The following is a 15,417-nucleotide window of genomic DNA, read 5'->3' as shown; positions in this document are numbered from 1 at the left end:
AATTATACATTAAAGCAAATGAGAAAACTTTTGTTGCCCCATTTTTTACAACAAAATCCTGTAAATTAAGATTATGCTGATATTCTAGAGTAGAATCAGGGAATTTCTAAACTCAAACCATTAAAATAATTTTATAATTAAGATACAAAGGAAAGAAAAAAATCTTCCTTATTTCATTATTCTAAAATATTAGTAACATTATTGGGGCAGGGGATAAATAATGTAATTTGTGGACAAAAATGAATTATATCAAATTATACCAATATATCATCATGTCTACACATGAAATTAAATCCAAAATGATGGATTTTCAGTGGTATTCACTGAAGCAAAAAATTAAGTTAATTGTAATAAGATGTTATGTTCCTAAACGTGTTAACTTTATTATATAAATTTTGCTTATTGTGGTATAACATCACCAGTAATTTTGTAAAATATATTTTAATATCGATTCTAAATTCAAATGAACTTAATTGTCACTATGAGGAAGTTCTTCATGTGTAGAATTGACAAATTTTCATGGGATAGTTACTAAATGAGACAGTTACATGTGCCTAATCTGCTTATTATAGTCCTGGAACTTCCACAGTAAGCAGATTGACTGCCAGCCTGAAATTCCTTCCATTTTAGACTACAATGTCGAAGTTCTCTGGTCAAACCAGGTAACATTGCAAGTGCTATCTCAATGACATTGTATTATCTCTGTTCTCTCCTCTTAGTCTTTACTTTTGTGAAATATTCAATAATCTTTGCATTACACCATGCTCTATTAAACAATCTGATTTTTCTGGATAATATCTGAAAGTTCCTTAATTATGTTTGTTAATAATATGACAAATAAGACATGTATGTGAATAAATCTCATATTTTTCAAGTCAGGAATAAACAAGGAACTAATATTTATTCATCTATATAAACTAATATTTTTTACCAACTTAACTGACAACTATTAATAATAATAATAATAATTGTTCATAGTACATTCTTCTTTTATTATTTAGTTGCAAATACTATGCTCTCTTCAGTTCAGTCCAGTCACTCAGTTGTGTCTGCCTCCTTGTGACTCATGAAACACAGCACGCCAGGCCTCCCTGTCCATTGCCAACTCCTGGAGTCCACCCAAACCCATGTGCAACGAGTCGGTGATACCATCCAACCATCTTATCCTCTGTTGTCCCCTTCTCCTCCTGCCCTCAATCTTTCCCAGCATCAGGGTATTTTCCAAGGAGTCAACTCTTCACATCAGTTGACCAAAGTATTGGAGTTTCAGCTTCAACATTAGACCTTCCAATGAACAGCCAGGACTAATCTCCTTTAGGATGGACTGGTTGGATCTCCCTGCAGTCCAAGGGACTCTCAAGAGTCTTCTCCAACACCACAGTTCAAAAGCATCAGTTCTTTGGTGCTCAGCTTTCTTTATAGTCCAACTCTCACATCCATACATGACCACTGGAAAAACCATAACCTTGACTAGATGGACCTTTGTTGATATAGTGATGTCTTTGCTTTTTAATATGCTATCTAGGTTGGTCATAACTTTCCTTCCAAGGAGTAAGCGTCTTTTAATTTCCTGGCTGCAGTCACCATTTGCATGATTTTGGAGCCCAGAAGAATAAAGTCAGCCACTCTTTTCACTGTTTCCTCATCTATTTGCCATGAAGTGGTGGGACCGGATGATCTTAGTTTTCTGAAGCTTTAAGCCAGCTTTTTCACTCTTCTCTTTCACTTTCACCAAGAGGCTCTTTAGTTCCTCTTCACTTTCTGCCATAAGGGTGGTGTCATCTGCATATCTGAGGTTATTAGTATTTCTCCCGGCAATCTTGATTCCAGCTTGTGCTTCCTTCAGCCCAGCATTTCTCATGATGTACGCTGCATAGAAGTTAAATCAGCAGGGTGACATATAGCCTTGACGTACTCCTTTTCCTATTTGGAACCAGTCTGTTGTTCCATGTCCAATTCTAACTGTTGCTTCCTGACCCGCATACAGGTTTCTCAAAAGGCAGGTCAGATGGTCTGGTATTCCCATCTCTCTCAGAATTTTCCACAGTTTATTGTGATCCACATAGTCAAAGGCTTTGGCATAGTCATTAAAGCAGAAATAGATATTTTTCTGGAACTCTCTTGCTTTTTCGATGATCCAGCAGATGTTGGCAATTTGATCTCTGGTTCCTCTGCCTTTTCTAAAACCAGCTTGAACATCTGGAAGTTCATGGTTCATGTATTGCTGAAGCCTGGCTTGGAGAATTTTAAGCATCATTTCACTAGTGTGTGAGATGAGTGCTAGCATTTTACAAATATTAACTGACTTAATTTAGTAATCATGCAGTAGTTAAATATTACTGCATCCTCTTTTATTTTTTACAATTAATGGGATTGGATGGAGAAGTCAAAAACTTGTCTTAAGGACTATATAATCAAAGAACATACATGAATTGATGGTAAAATTTTGATGATCTTTTACAAAATTTTCTGATTTATTGTTAGAGCTCAGAAATCTTACTGAAATTCTCCTTCAGTTTTTAAAAGAATAAATTTAATGGAAATAGTGTCAATGTATTTATGTAAAAATTTCAAGTTATTGCTTTATAAACATACACATACACATGCACTTTTTCATTAATCCTACTAAAAGTGGAAGGAAAAGTCTCAAAAAGTTAAAGACAAGCTATTGTTAGTTTTGAAGTCCCAAATACACTGGACTGAGGTGAATCTCTTTGAAGTTTTTGCAGGAAAATGTAACAGCAGGCACATATAAAGGCAGGCATGGTAGTTATAACGAGTTAGTGGTGATGTGAAGTAATTTAACGAGAAAACGTGTCCCTGTCTAAAAAAGGGTTTGAAATAAAGCCTTGGAGATTTAGAAAAGGCAAACAGTAATTTCACCCTGGACAACGGAAAGCTACATGCTATCCAGTCTTTCAGAGATATAATTGGATATTTTTTCATTTTTCTTTTTATCATGCATCTCAATATTTAAGTGATTACGCCATTCTCTGATTTTTTTTTTTTTAGGAGTTAATCTGAAGATGTGATGGTCACCTGGGCATCCTTAGACACGAGAATCTTAGAAACCAAAGGACTTTTGGACTCTGTGCTGATAGAGCTCCCTTGTGAGTACTCTCAATGTATAGTAACATTTTTTCTAAGTCATTCTAAATCATGCTGCCTGTGGAAGTGGTGGATCTTAAGGAACCCACCTGCCAATGCAGGAGATGTAAGAGATGTGGGTACAATCCATGGGTTGGGAAGATCCCCTGGTGGAGGGCACGGCAACTCACTCCAGTATTCTTGCCTGCAGAATCCCAAGGACAGAGGAGCCTAGCAGGCTACAGTGTATGGGGTCACAAAGAATTGTACATGACTAAAGCTACTTAGGATGCATACTCAGTGTGAATGGGAATATTGGATTGGCTGGTATTCACATCCCTTTCAAAAATGAAACAGATTTTAAAATTGACACTTTAAATCTTTAGTCCTTCTGTGACTCTGTATTCTGTGTGATTTTAGTGAAGAGATTAAGCTTCAGTTTCTGTGTACATAAAATAGAGCTGAATGTAAACCCTTCCTTCACTAAAAGGATATTATAAAGGTAGCAAATGATAAATTTCAATAATAATAACAATAGAATTATGTTTTGTTACTATCACTAATATAAATGTTGGTTTTAATATATATGTGGAGGCTTTAAGTTTTTTATTTTTTCTGATTGTCTTTGTCATTTGCACCCTTTAAAAAATAACTGTATCTTGAACAAAAAATGATTGTGTTGGGATTTCTCATTCACATTTTATTTGTATAAGGCTGTCCATGGGGTCGCACAGAGTCAAACATGACTGAAGTGACTTAGCATGCATGCATTGCAGAAGGAAATGGCAACCCACTCCAGTATTCTTGAATGGAGAATCCCAGGGACAGAGGAGCCTGGTGGGCTGCCGTCTATGGGGTCAGAACACGACTGAAGCGACTTAGCAGCAGCAGTATGAGGTTCTCAAGGCAAGAATACTGAAGTGGTTTACCATTCCCTTCTCCAGTGTATCACGTTTTGTCAGAATACTCCACCATGACCCCTTAGTCTTGGGTGGCCCTACATGGCATGGCTTATAGTTTCAGTGATTTAGACAAGGCTGTGCTTCATGGTGATCAGTTTGTTTAATAATCTATGATTGTGGTTTTCATTCTGTAAGAGGGTTATGGAAACTTCCTGATGGGAGAGACTGACTGGGGCTAGGGGAATCTGGGTCTTCCTCTGACGGGCAGGGCCACGCTCAGTAAATCTTGGATCCAATTTTCTGTTGATGGGTGGGGCTGTGTTCCCTCCCTGTTGTTTGCCCTGAGGCCAAACTATGGTAGGGGTAATGACAGTAGTAAGTAATAAGTCCTCCTTCAAAAGGACTTATGCTCGCACCGTTGCATTCAGTGCCCCTGACCCTGTAGCGGGGCACTATTGACCCACGCCTCCACTGGGGACTCTCAGACGCTCATCTAGACCCAGACATCCTGGAATGTGAAGTGCAGTGGGCCTTAAGAAGCATCACTACAAACAAAATTAGTGGAGGTGATGGAATTCCTGTTGAGCTATTTCAAGTCCTAAAAGATGATGCTGTGAAAGTGCTGCACTCAATATACCAGTAAATTTGGAAAACTCAGCAGTGGCTACAAGATTGGAAAATGTCAGTTTTCATTCCAGTCCCAAAGAAAGGCAATGCCAAAGAATGTTCAAACTACTGCACAATTGCACTCATCTCATATGCTAGCAAAGTAATGCTTAAAATTCTCCAAATAAGGCTTCAACAGTATGTGAACTGAGAACGTTCAGATGTTCAAGCTGGATTTAGAAAAGACAGAGGAACCAGAGATCAAATTGCCAACATCTGTTGGATCATAGAAAAAGCAAGAGAGTTCTGGGAAAGCATGTACTTCTGGTTTATTGACTATGCCAAAGCCTTTGACAGTGTGAATCACCAAAAACTGTGGAAAATTCTTAAAGAGAGGGGAATATGAGATTACCTGACCTCCCACTTGAGAAATCTGTATACAGGTCAAGAAGCAACAGTTAGAACTGGACATGGAACAACAGACTGGTTCCAAATGGGGAAAGGAGTATGTTAAGGCTGTATGTTGTCACCCTGTTTATTTAACTTCTATGCAGAGTATATCATGCAAAATGCCAGACTGGATGAAGCACAAGCTGGAATCAAGATTGCCAGATTGCCGGGAGAAATATCAGTAACCTCAGATATGCAGATGACACCACCCTTATGGCAGAAAGTGAAGAGGAACTAAAGAGCCTCTTGATGAAAGTGAAAGAAGAGAGTGAAAAAGTTGGCTTAAAACTCAACATTGGGATAGGGAGAGGGTGGGATGATTTAGGAGAATGGTATTGAAACATCTATAATATCATATATGAAATGAATCGCCAGTCCAGGTTCGATGCATGATACTGGATGCTTGGGGTTGGTGCACTCAGATGACCCAGAGGGATGGTATGGGGAGGGAGGTGGGGGGGGGGTTCAGGATGGGGAACCTGTTTATGTGTGTATACCTGTGTATACTTGTGGTGGATTCATGCTGATGTATGGCAAAACCAATACAATATTGTGAAGTAATTAACCTCCAATTAAAATAAATAAATTTATATTTAAAAAAAGAAAAAAAAATCAACATTCAGAAAACTAAGATCATGGCATCCAGTCCTATCACTTGATGGCAAACAGATGGAGAAACAATGGAAATAGTGACAGACTTTATTTTCTTGGGCTCCCAAGTTACTGCAGATGGTGACTGCAGCCATGAAATTAAAAGACACTTGCTCCTTGGGAGAAAAGGTATGATCAACCTAGACAGTGCATTAAAAAGCAGAGACATTACTTTGTCGACAAACATCCATCTAATCAAAGCTATGGTTTTTCCAGTAGTCATGTATGGATATGAGCGTTGGACCATAATGAAAGCTGAGTGCCAAAGAATTGATGCTTTTGAACTGTAGTGTTGGAGAAGACTCTTGAGAGTCCCTTGAACTGCAAAGAGATCCAACCAGTCCATCCTAAAGGAAATCAGTCCTGAATGTTCATTGGAAGCACTGATGCTGGAGCTGAATCTCCAATACTTTGGCTACCTGATGCGAAGAATTGACTCACTGGAAAAGACCCTGATGCTGGGAAAGATTGAGGGTGGAGGAGAAGGGGACGACGGAGGATGAGATGGTTGCATGGCATCACCGACTTGATGGCCATGAGTTTGAGTACGCTTTCAGAGATGGTAATAGACAGTGAAGCCTGGCATGCTGCAGTCCATGGGGTCACAAATAATCAGACACGACTAAGTGACTGAACTGAACTGAACTGTGATGAGTTTACAAAATTGTTTCACCTGTTTATTAGAAACAGTTCCTAGAACAACTGTATGATTATATTCTGCGTTCAATCTAAATTTCATGAACACATCTTTGTATGTCCTGGTGAAGGGCAGAATAAGAGCAAAATGATGGCTCCCCACATCATAATCCCTTCGCCCTAGGAATGTTTTGTTACAAGGCAGGAGAGAAGTAAGGCTGCTCTTCAGATGATGTTATGATTATCCCTAATAATCTACAGGTGTCCACTGTACTCACCAGGGGTCTGATGAATGAAAGAGCAGCACAAAAAAGATTCAGCCCAATGTTGGTGGTATGAGGATGTAGGAATGTGGCCACAAGTCAAGAATTCAGGAGACTTTTAGGAACTAGAAAAAGCAAGGAAACAGATTCTTCCCTTGGCCTCCCACTGACACCTTGAGTTTAGCCCAGGGAGATTTCTAACCACCAGAACCATGATAATAAATTTGGGTTATTATAAGCCACTAAGTTTCTGATGGCTTATTACCGCAGCTGTAGAAAACTAACACAGCCTGACACTGTGAGATTAGGCAATAAAGCTTGAGAGCAGAGTGGTTTACGCCATGGTGACATGAGGTCAGTCACGGTGTTGAGGTAGGTTTAATATGTCATGTGATTCCTTTTGGCTACATGATTTCCTAGGGGAACTGACTTGTCCCTGCCTGTTCTTTTTTAGTTAAAAGCGTAGGCTATGGATCCTGAGTATATGAGTTCAGATCCTGCCTCTGATTCTTACTTCAGGCATACTTCATTTTATTTGAGCTTTACTTTATAGAGATCCCCAAATATTGTGTATTTTACAAATTGAAGGTTTTGGGGAAACCCCGCATGGAGCACCCTTTTTCCAACAGCATTTGCTCACTGTGTGATTCTGTGTCACATATTCGTAATTCTCGCAATATTTCAAACCCTCCACCAAAGAAAACATTACAACTCACTAAAGGCTCAGATGATGATTTAGCATTTTTTAGCAATAAAGTATTTTTAAATTAAGGCGTGTACATTTTTTAGATATAATGCTGCTATTGCACACTTAATAGAATATAGTATGGTGTAAGCTTAACTTTTGTGTGCACTGGTTATGTAACTTGCTTTATTTTGATACTTGCTTTATCATGCTGGCTGGAACTGAACTGCAGTATCAACAGGGAATGCCTGTAATTATAAAATTACAGAGCATGCAGTTTTTCATCTGTGAAACAAAGACAGTAAAAGCATCTTCTTCAAGGGCTGCTGTGAGAACTAACTGTTAATTTGCATTTTAATTACTTAAAATGGTATTTGGCATATAGTAGGACAATCCCAGGTTATTGATATTTCTCCCGGCAATCTTGATTCCAGCTTGTGTTTCTCCCAGTCCAGCGTTTCTCATGATGTACTCTGCATAGAAGTTAAATAAGCAGGGTGACAATATACAGCCTTGACATACTCCTTTTCCTATCTGGAACCAGTCTGTTGTTCCATGTCCAGTTCTAACTGTTGCTTCCTGACTTGCATACAGATTTCTCAAGAGGCAGCTTAGGTGGTCTGGTATTCCCATCTCTCTCAGAATTTTCCACAGTTTATTGTGATCCACACAGTCAAAGGCTTTGACATAGTCAATAAAGCAGAAATAGATGTTTTTCTGGAACTCTCTTGCTTTTTCCATGATCCAGTGGATGTTGGCAATTTGATCTCTGGTTCCTCTGCCTTTTCTAAAACCAGCTTGAACATCAGGAAGTTCACAGTTCACATATTGCTGAAGCCTGGCTTCGAGAATTTTGAGCATTACTTTACTAGCATGTGAGATGAATGCAATTGTGTGGTAGTTTGAGCATTCTTTGGCATTGTCTTTCTTTGGTACTGGAATGAAAACTGAACTTTTCCAGTCCTGTGGCCACTGCTGAGTTTTCCAAATTTGCTGGCATATTGAGTGTAGCACTTTCACAACATCATCTTTCAGGATTTGAAATATCTCCACTGGGATTCCATCACCTCCACTAGCTTTGTTCGTAGTGATGCTTTCTAAGGCCCACTTGACTTCACATTCCAGGATGTCTGGCTCTAAGTGAGCGATCACACCATCGTGATTAACTTGGTCGTGAAGATCTCTTTTGTACAGTTCTTCTGTGTATTCTTGCCACCTCTTCTTAATATCTTCTGCTTCTGTTAGGTCCATACCATTTCTGGCCTTTATCGAGCCCATCTTTGCATGAAATGTTCCCTTGGTATCTCTAATTTTCTTGAAGAGATCTCTAGTCTTTCCCATTCTGTTGTTTTCCTCTATTTCTTTGCATTGATCGCTGAAGAAGGCTTTCTTATCTCTTCTTGCTATTCTTTGGAATTCTGAATTCAGATGCTTATATCTTTTCTTTTCTCCTTTGCTTTTCACTTCTCTTCTTTTCACAGCTATTTGTAAGGCCTCCTCAGGCAGCCATTTTGCTTTTTTGCATTTCTTTTCCATGGGGATGGTCTTGATCCCTGTCTCCTGTACAATGTCAGGAACCTTAGTCCATAGTTCATCAGGCACTCTATCTATCAGATCTAGTCCCTTAAATCTTATTTCTCACTTCCACTGTATAATCATAAGGGATTTGATTTAGGTCATACCTGAATGGTCTAGTGGTTTTCCCTACTTTCTTCAATTTAAGTCTGATTTTGGTAATAAGGAGTTCATGATCTGAGCCACAGTCAGCTCCTGGTCTTGTTTTTGTTGAGTGTATAGAGCTTCTTCATCTTTGGCTGCAAAGAATATAATCAATCTGAGTTCAGTGTTGACCATCAGGTGATGTCCATGTGTAGAGTCTTCTCTTTTGTTGTTGGAAGAGGGTGTTTGCTATGACCAGTGCATTTTCTTGGCAAAACTCTATTAGTCTTTGCCCTGCTTCATTCCGTATTCCAAGGCCAAATATGCCTGTTACTCCAGGTATTTCTTGACTTCCTACTTTTGCATTCCTGTCCCCTATAATGAAAAGGACATCTTTTTTAGGTGTTAGTTCTAAAAGGTCTTGTAGATCTTCATAGAACCATTCAACTTCAGCTTCGTCAGCGTTACTGGTTGGGGCATAGACTTGGATTGCTGTGATATTGCATGGTTTGCCTTGGAGACGAACAGAGATCATTCTGTCGTTTTTGAGATTACATCCAAGTACTGCATTTCGGACTCTTTTGTTGACCATGATGGCTACTGCAAAAAGCCTCTTGATGAAAGTGAAAGAGGAGAGTGAAAATGTTGGCTTAAAGCTCAACATTCAGAAAACGAAGATCATGGCATCCGGTCCCATCACTTCATGGGAAATAGATAGGGAAACAGTGGAAACAGTGTCAGACTTTATTTTTTGGGCCTCCAAAATCACTGCAGATGGTGACTGCAGCCATGAAATTAAAAGACGCTTACTCTTTGGAAGGAAAGTTATGACCAATCTAGATAGTATATTCAAAAGCAGAGACATTACTTTGCCGATGAAGGTCCATCTAGTCAAGGGTATGGTTTTTTCAGTGGTCATGTATGGATGTGAGAGTTGGACTGTGAAGAAGGTTGAGTGCCGAATAATTGATGCTTTTGAACTGTGGTGTTGGAGAAGACTCTTGAGAGTCCCTTGGACTGCAAGGAGATCCAACCAGTCCATTCTGAAGGAGATCAGCCCTGGGATTTCTTTGGAAGGAATGATGCTGAAGTTGAAACTCCAGTACTTTGGCCACCTCATGCGAAGAGTTGACTCATTGGAAAAGACTCTGATGCTGGGAGGGATTGGGGGCAGGAGGAGAAGGGGACGATAGAGGATGAGATGGCTGGATGGCATCACTTACTAGATGGACGTGAGTCCGAGTGAACTCTGGGAGATGGTGATGGACAGGGAGGCCTGGTGTGCTGCGATTCATGGGGTCGCAAAGAGTCGAAGACGACTGAGTGACTGAACTAAACTGAACTGAACTGCATTTCAGACACTTGTTGATTATGATGCCTACTCCATTTCTTCTAAGGGATTCTTGCCCACAGCGGTAGATATAATGGTCATCTGAGTTAAATTCACCCATTGCATATCCTATTACAATTCAATTCCTTCAACTTGTTTGTGTTTCTGTTTTAGCTAATATTATCAGTCTCTTGTTTTGATGTCACTGTTTAAGTATGCATATTTCTTGGTACCAGGGAAAGTATGCAACATCCTATTAAAAAAGTGTCTTAGATTAAAAAAAAAAACTACTTTGCAAGTGAGAAAACCTGATATGAATTTTCAAAGACATTCTGTGAAGAGGGAAGCCTCTGAACTGGATGGTTAGAAACTGCTACTCTGTCACTTCCACATTCACTGTGTCTGGCAGTGATGTAGTGCGTATTCCAAAGGCCTGGTAGGATGGTATATTTGATCCACTTTTTAGATTTTGGCTGCAATAACTATATTGTAAGGCACAATATATTAATTAATTTTGCCAACATATTTTGCTCAACTCCCAATATCAGTAAATAACTTATGTCTCTTCAAGTCTTTCCTGGGACAGTGGGGAAGAAACAATGATCCCAAAATATTAAAGCTTCCAGAAATAGAGTCAGGCAGGGAGGAAGGATCTGTTTACTCTGTCTAGTGCCCTGCATTCAGAGGCCAGGAGCAACATGCCATGATTCCTTATATAGTTTCTTTTAATATTTTGTTTTGTTTTATTTATTTGACTGTGCCAGGTCTTAGCTGTGACATGCTAGATCTTTAATTGTAGCATGCTGGATCTAGTTCCCTGACCAGGGATTGAACCCAGGCCCCACTTTGGGAGCAAGGAGTCTTAGCCACAGGACCACCAGGAAAGTCCTTCTTTTATAGTTTTTAATCACACATTGTTAGAACTATTGGAATAGTTTTTCTGTGCTTGTTTTTTGATTCCCTAGGTTTTCTCTAGCAATTGGATACTTGCAAACTGTATCATGGCTCTATTGAATATGTGGTTTAGAAACACACCAATGATCATGTTGTATGCTTTTAATTCAATGTTATTTCTATTTTCCTTCACATATACTTGGCATCTTTGTGGTGTCCTTTGGTCATTTTTTCCTACTTCTATTTTATACCCTCACTTCTCTAACACTTCACTAATTGGCATCTTATTTGCCTGGATGCAGTTAAAAAGTCAGAAATTTGGGAGGGGCTTTCCTCATGGCACTTAACCATATGGAAGTATATAGATCACTGTGTAGCATCAGAAACTTTTGAACACTGAATGTACAAAGGATACCATTCTTTTCTAACTTTGCTTTAACTTTAATTTGAGACTTGACAGAAAAGTACTCGAAAAAAGAAGAGAAACTATTTGAATTAAAAGAGTTAGCTGGAATGAGTTAGTGGAAGGTTTCAAAAAAATTACATACCAAATTCCTTACCATATCTTCTTTACCTCTGTATGCCTTTTTACGTTGAAATCATATCAAGAGATCAGTAGGGAGGTAAGCTGAGCACACTCAACAGTATTTTCCCTGTTAAAATTAATCCCACCCTTACTGTGTTCTCCTTTCTCTTACATAGACTGTGACTCCTGGGAGGTTGATGTCAATACTGAGAGCAAATAATTAGACTTTTTGTTTCAGGCTGAATTGACTAGATATGTATGCTTTTGGTGGTCTTTCTTTTTCTAAATTGGCCTATAGTTGCTTTATAATATCGTGTTAGTTTCTGTTGTACAATAAAGTGAGTCAGCTATGTAGACTTGTGCTTAGTTGCTCAGTCTTGTCCAACTCTTTGTGACCCATTGGACTATAGCCCAACAGGCTCCTCTCTCCATGGACTTTTTCAGGCAAGAATACTGGAGTGGTTGCCATTTCCTTTTCCAGGGGATCTTCTTGACCCAAGGATCGAACCCGAATCTCCTGTACTGGCAGGTGGATACTTTACCTGCTAAGTCTTCAGGGAATCCCAATCAGCTATGTATACATATATACATATATCCCCTCCCTCTTGGACCTTCCTCTCTTCCCACCTCACCCACCTAGGTCAGCACAGAGCACTGAGCTGAGCTCTCTGTGCTATACAGTACATTTCCACTAGCTATCTATTTTACACAGTCTCTTTAACCTAGGAAACTTTGAAAATTAATTATTTTGTCTTCCCCATTCAAGTTATATTCAGGAAATAATGAATTGTGGATTCCTGTTAAGAGTAAATCAGTTACCTTCGCTAATGTGTCTATGAAAAATCTGAATAATAATGAATACATTGGTTTCAGATATAGGGTACTATTTCTTAGATCTCAAATTCTGATCATCAGATCCTAACATTGCTTAACAGCTTTATGATGCTATGGCAGATGCCCTGAGCAGATAATTTTATGATTGTGGTTTTGTCTATAAAATATGTGAATGTATGTAGAAATGAGTTAAATCACACAAGATTCTGTAGTATATGACAACTCATAATACTTTATATTTTAGGTTTAATAGCTAAGCTTTGTTAACTGTATATGAATCTACTTTCCATCATAAGAGTGACTGTTTGAGAAAAGAAAACCTGTCTTACTTATCTTGACCTTCTTACTGTTCATAACATAATGACTTTTATATGCTAGCTACTTGGTAAATGTTGTTTAAATTGGTTAATTAACACAAGGGAAAAATAGATTTGGCTAGTCCATTTGACTCATCTTTTTAATTCTTAAAATTGATGCTAACTAAAGAATGCGGCTTGGATATGTGGTCAAATGGAGTTTCTAATTGAATTTTTCTCCAAAATTTAGACTCGCCTTGTAGGAGCACAACCTGTCCTAGTATATTCATAGTATGGATCAGATTCGGCTTCCCTGGTAACTCAGCAGTAAAGAATTCACCTGCCAGTGCTGGAGACTTGGGTTTGAACCCTGGGTTGGGAAGATCCCCTGGAGAAGGAAATGGAAACCCACTCCAGTATTCTTGCCTGGGAAATCTCATAGATAGAGGAGTCTGGCAGGATGCAGTCCATGGGGTTGCAAAGAGTCAGACATGACTTAATGATAAAACAACAACAAATGAACCAGGCCAGAACCCAGCTCCTCTGTAGGAAGGCACATATCTAAAAGAGAGCTCCAGAAATGTCTGTCCTAAGCTTGCTTAGTTTTCTTTTTTCAAATTCAGCAATCATATGTGAAATATACTGAAGTATTATTTTACCAGCATTGTCTCTATAAGGAAACGTGAAGCCAGTAGGTAGGTGAGAAGCCTGAGACTCAGAGAGGTCAGGTACTTTGTTCAAGGTCAGAAGTAGAAGGTAGGTCTGAACCTGAGCTTTCTAACACTAAATCAAATACTTTTTTTAAAAAAAGAATCCTTTAGAATAGGGTGAAGAAGAACAGCAAGGAGTTGTTCTACACCGTAGTAGGGAATAGCTGGTTCCCCAGCAGGAGGAAGCCGAGTAAGTAGACTGGGGCTCCTCACAGGGCCAGACAAAGGTGAAGACAGTCTGTGCTCTGTCTGCTACTAAGGAGGATGTCAAGAGAGTTGAGTCCATACAGGGAAACCAGAGACAAAATAATTGAAGCCATAGGATTTTTATCAAGTCCTAGGACATGGTTATGACTCCTATGCTGCTGCTGCTACTGCTAAGTCACTTCAGTCATGTCCGACTCTGCGACCCCATGGACAGCAGCCCACCAGGCTTCCCCGTCCCTGGGATTCTCCTCACAAGAACACTGGAGTGGGTTGCCATTTTCTTTTCCAATGCATGAAAGTGAAAAGTGAAAGTGAAGTCGCTCAGTCATGTCTGACTCTTCGCGACCCCATGGACTGCTGCCCACCAGGCTCCTCCGTCCATGGGACTTTCCAGGCAAGAGTACTGGAGTGGGGTGCCATTGCGTTCTCCGATGACTCCTGTAAACCTTGCTTTTGCTGTTATGTCTTTACATTCTTTTTTCAGTGCAGCCAAACTTTACTGGCAGGTGTTAAGAGTTAAAAATCCAGAGGGATGGGAAGGGAGGTGGGGCTTGGCTCTCCTTCCCTCCTTGAGGACTCTGTAACCAGGCTAGTAGAGTGGAATCACTTGACTACAACTACTTTGCACCCAGCACCCTCTAGAAAACAACTCCCAAGCATGAGGGCTCCTCCTGAAATGGGGGAAGGGAGTAGCACTCTGGCAGGGGCATGGACTGTGTCCCACGTCAGGCTGCTTGGTTCCTGCCTACCACACCCCTCAACAGCCTGGGGTAGGGGTATTAGGGGACTGAGCTAAACCTATCCCTTTCCAAATCTAGGTGTCTGCTTCATACCTCTGCCTCATTACTTTTTTTCCTACCTCTAGTGAGATGTACTAGATGACATATAATGTTATCTAAGTTTAAGGTGTGCATGCATGCATACTAAGTCACTTCACTCATGTCTGACTCTTTGTGACCCTATGGACCATAGCCTACCAGGCTCCTCTGTCCATGGGATTTCCCAGGCAAGAATACTGGAGTGAGTTGCCATTTCCTTCTCCGGGGGATCTTCCCAACTCAGGGATCACACCTGCATCTCTTATGTCTCTTGCATTGGCAGGTGGGTTCTTTACCAGTGGCGGCACCTGGGTATTTGATAAACACATATATATTATGAAGCTATTGTTACAATAAAGTTAGTTAACATCACCTTACATAATTATCATTTTGTTGGAGTTATGGTGGGAACATTAACACTGTACTCGTCCTAGCAACTTTCAAGTATACCATATGATATTCTTAACTATAGTCACCATGCTGTACTGTAGGTCCTCAGAACTTGCTCAGCTTAAAACTGAATCTTTGTACTCTCTGACCAACATCTCCCCATTTCCCCCACTCCTCAGCCCCTGGCAACTGCCACTCTCTTCTCTGTTTCTATTAGTTCAGTTCCACATATAAGTGAGATCACACCATATTTGTCTTTCTCTATCTAAATTATTTAACTTTTAGCATAATGGCCTCAAGGTCTATGTACGTTGTCACAAAAGGCAGAATTTTGTCTTTTTATGGCTAAATAATATTCCAGTTTATATATATACATTTGTGTGTGTGTGTGCGCGCGCGCATGTGCACGCATGTACATTTGCACATGTGTGTGGCACGTTTTCTTTATCCATTGTTTGTGGTGGGCACTTAGG

At 39.7% G+C, this 15,417-nt stretch overlaps 1 protein-coding gene across 2 annotated transcripts in view; it reads left to right on the top strand.

Moving 5' to 3' along the window:
* Positions 1–15,417, top strand: part of SLC16A7 (solute carrier family 16 member 7) — a 194,113-nt gene that overhangs the window by 56,641 nt on the left and 122,055 nt on the right. For both annotated transcript variants that reach the window (XM_005680253.3, XM_018047998.1), the window contains exon 2: positions 3,013–3,110. The gene's annotated coding sequence lies outside the window, so the exon portion shown is untranslated. The remainder of the gene's footprint in view (positions 1–3,012; positions 3,111–15,417) is intronic.

Source organism: Capra hircus, chromosome 5 (genome assembly GCF_001704415.2).
Source record: "Capra hircus breed San Clemente chromosome 5, ASM170441v1, whole genome shotgun sequence".
NCBI classification, from domain to species: Eukaryota; Metazoa; Chordata; class Mammalia; order Artiodactyla; family Bovidae; genus Capra; species Capra hircus.
The sequence above is the reverse complement of the archived record's forward strand: the minus strand, read 5'-3'. Positions and strand labels throughout refer to the sequence as shown.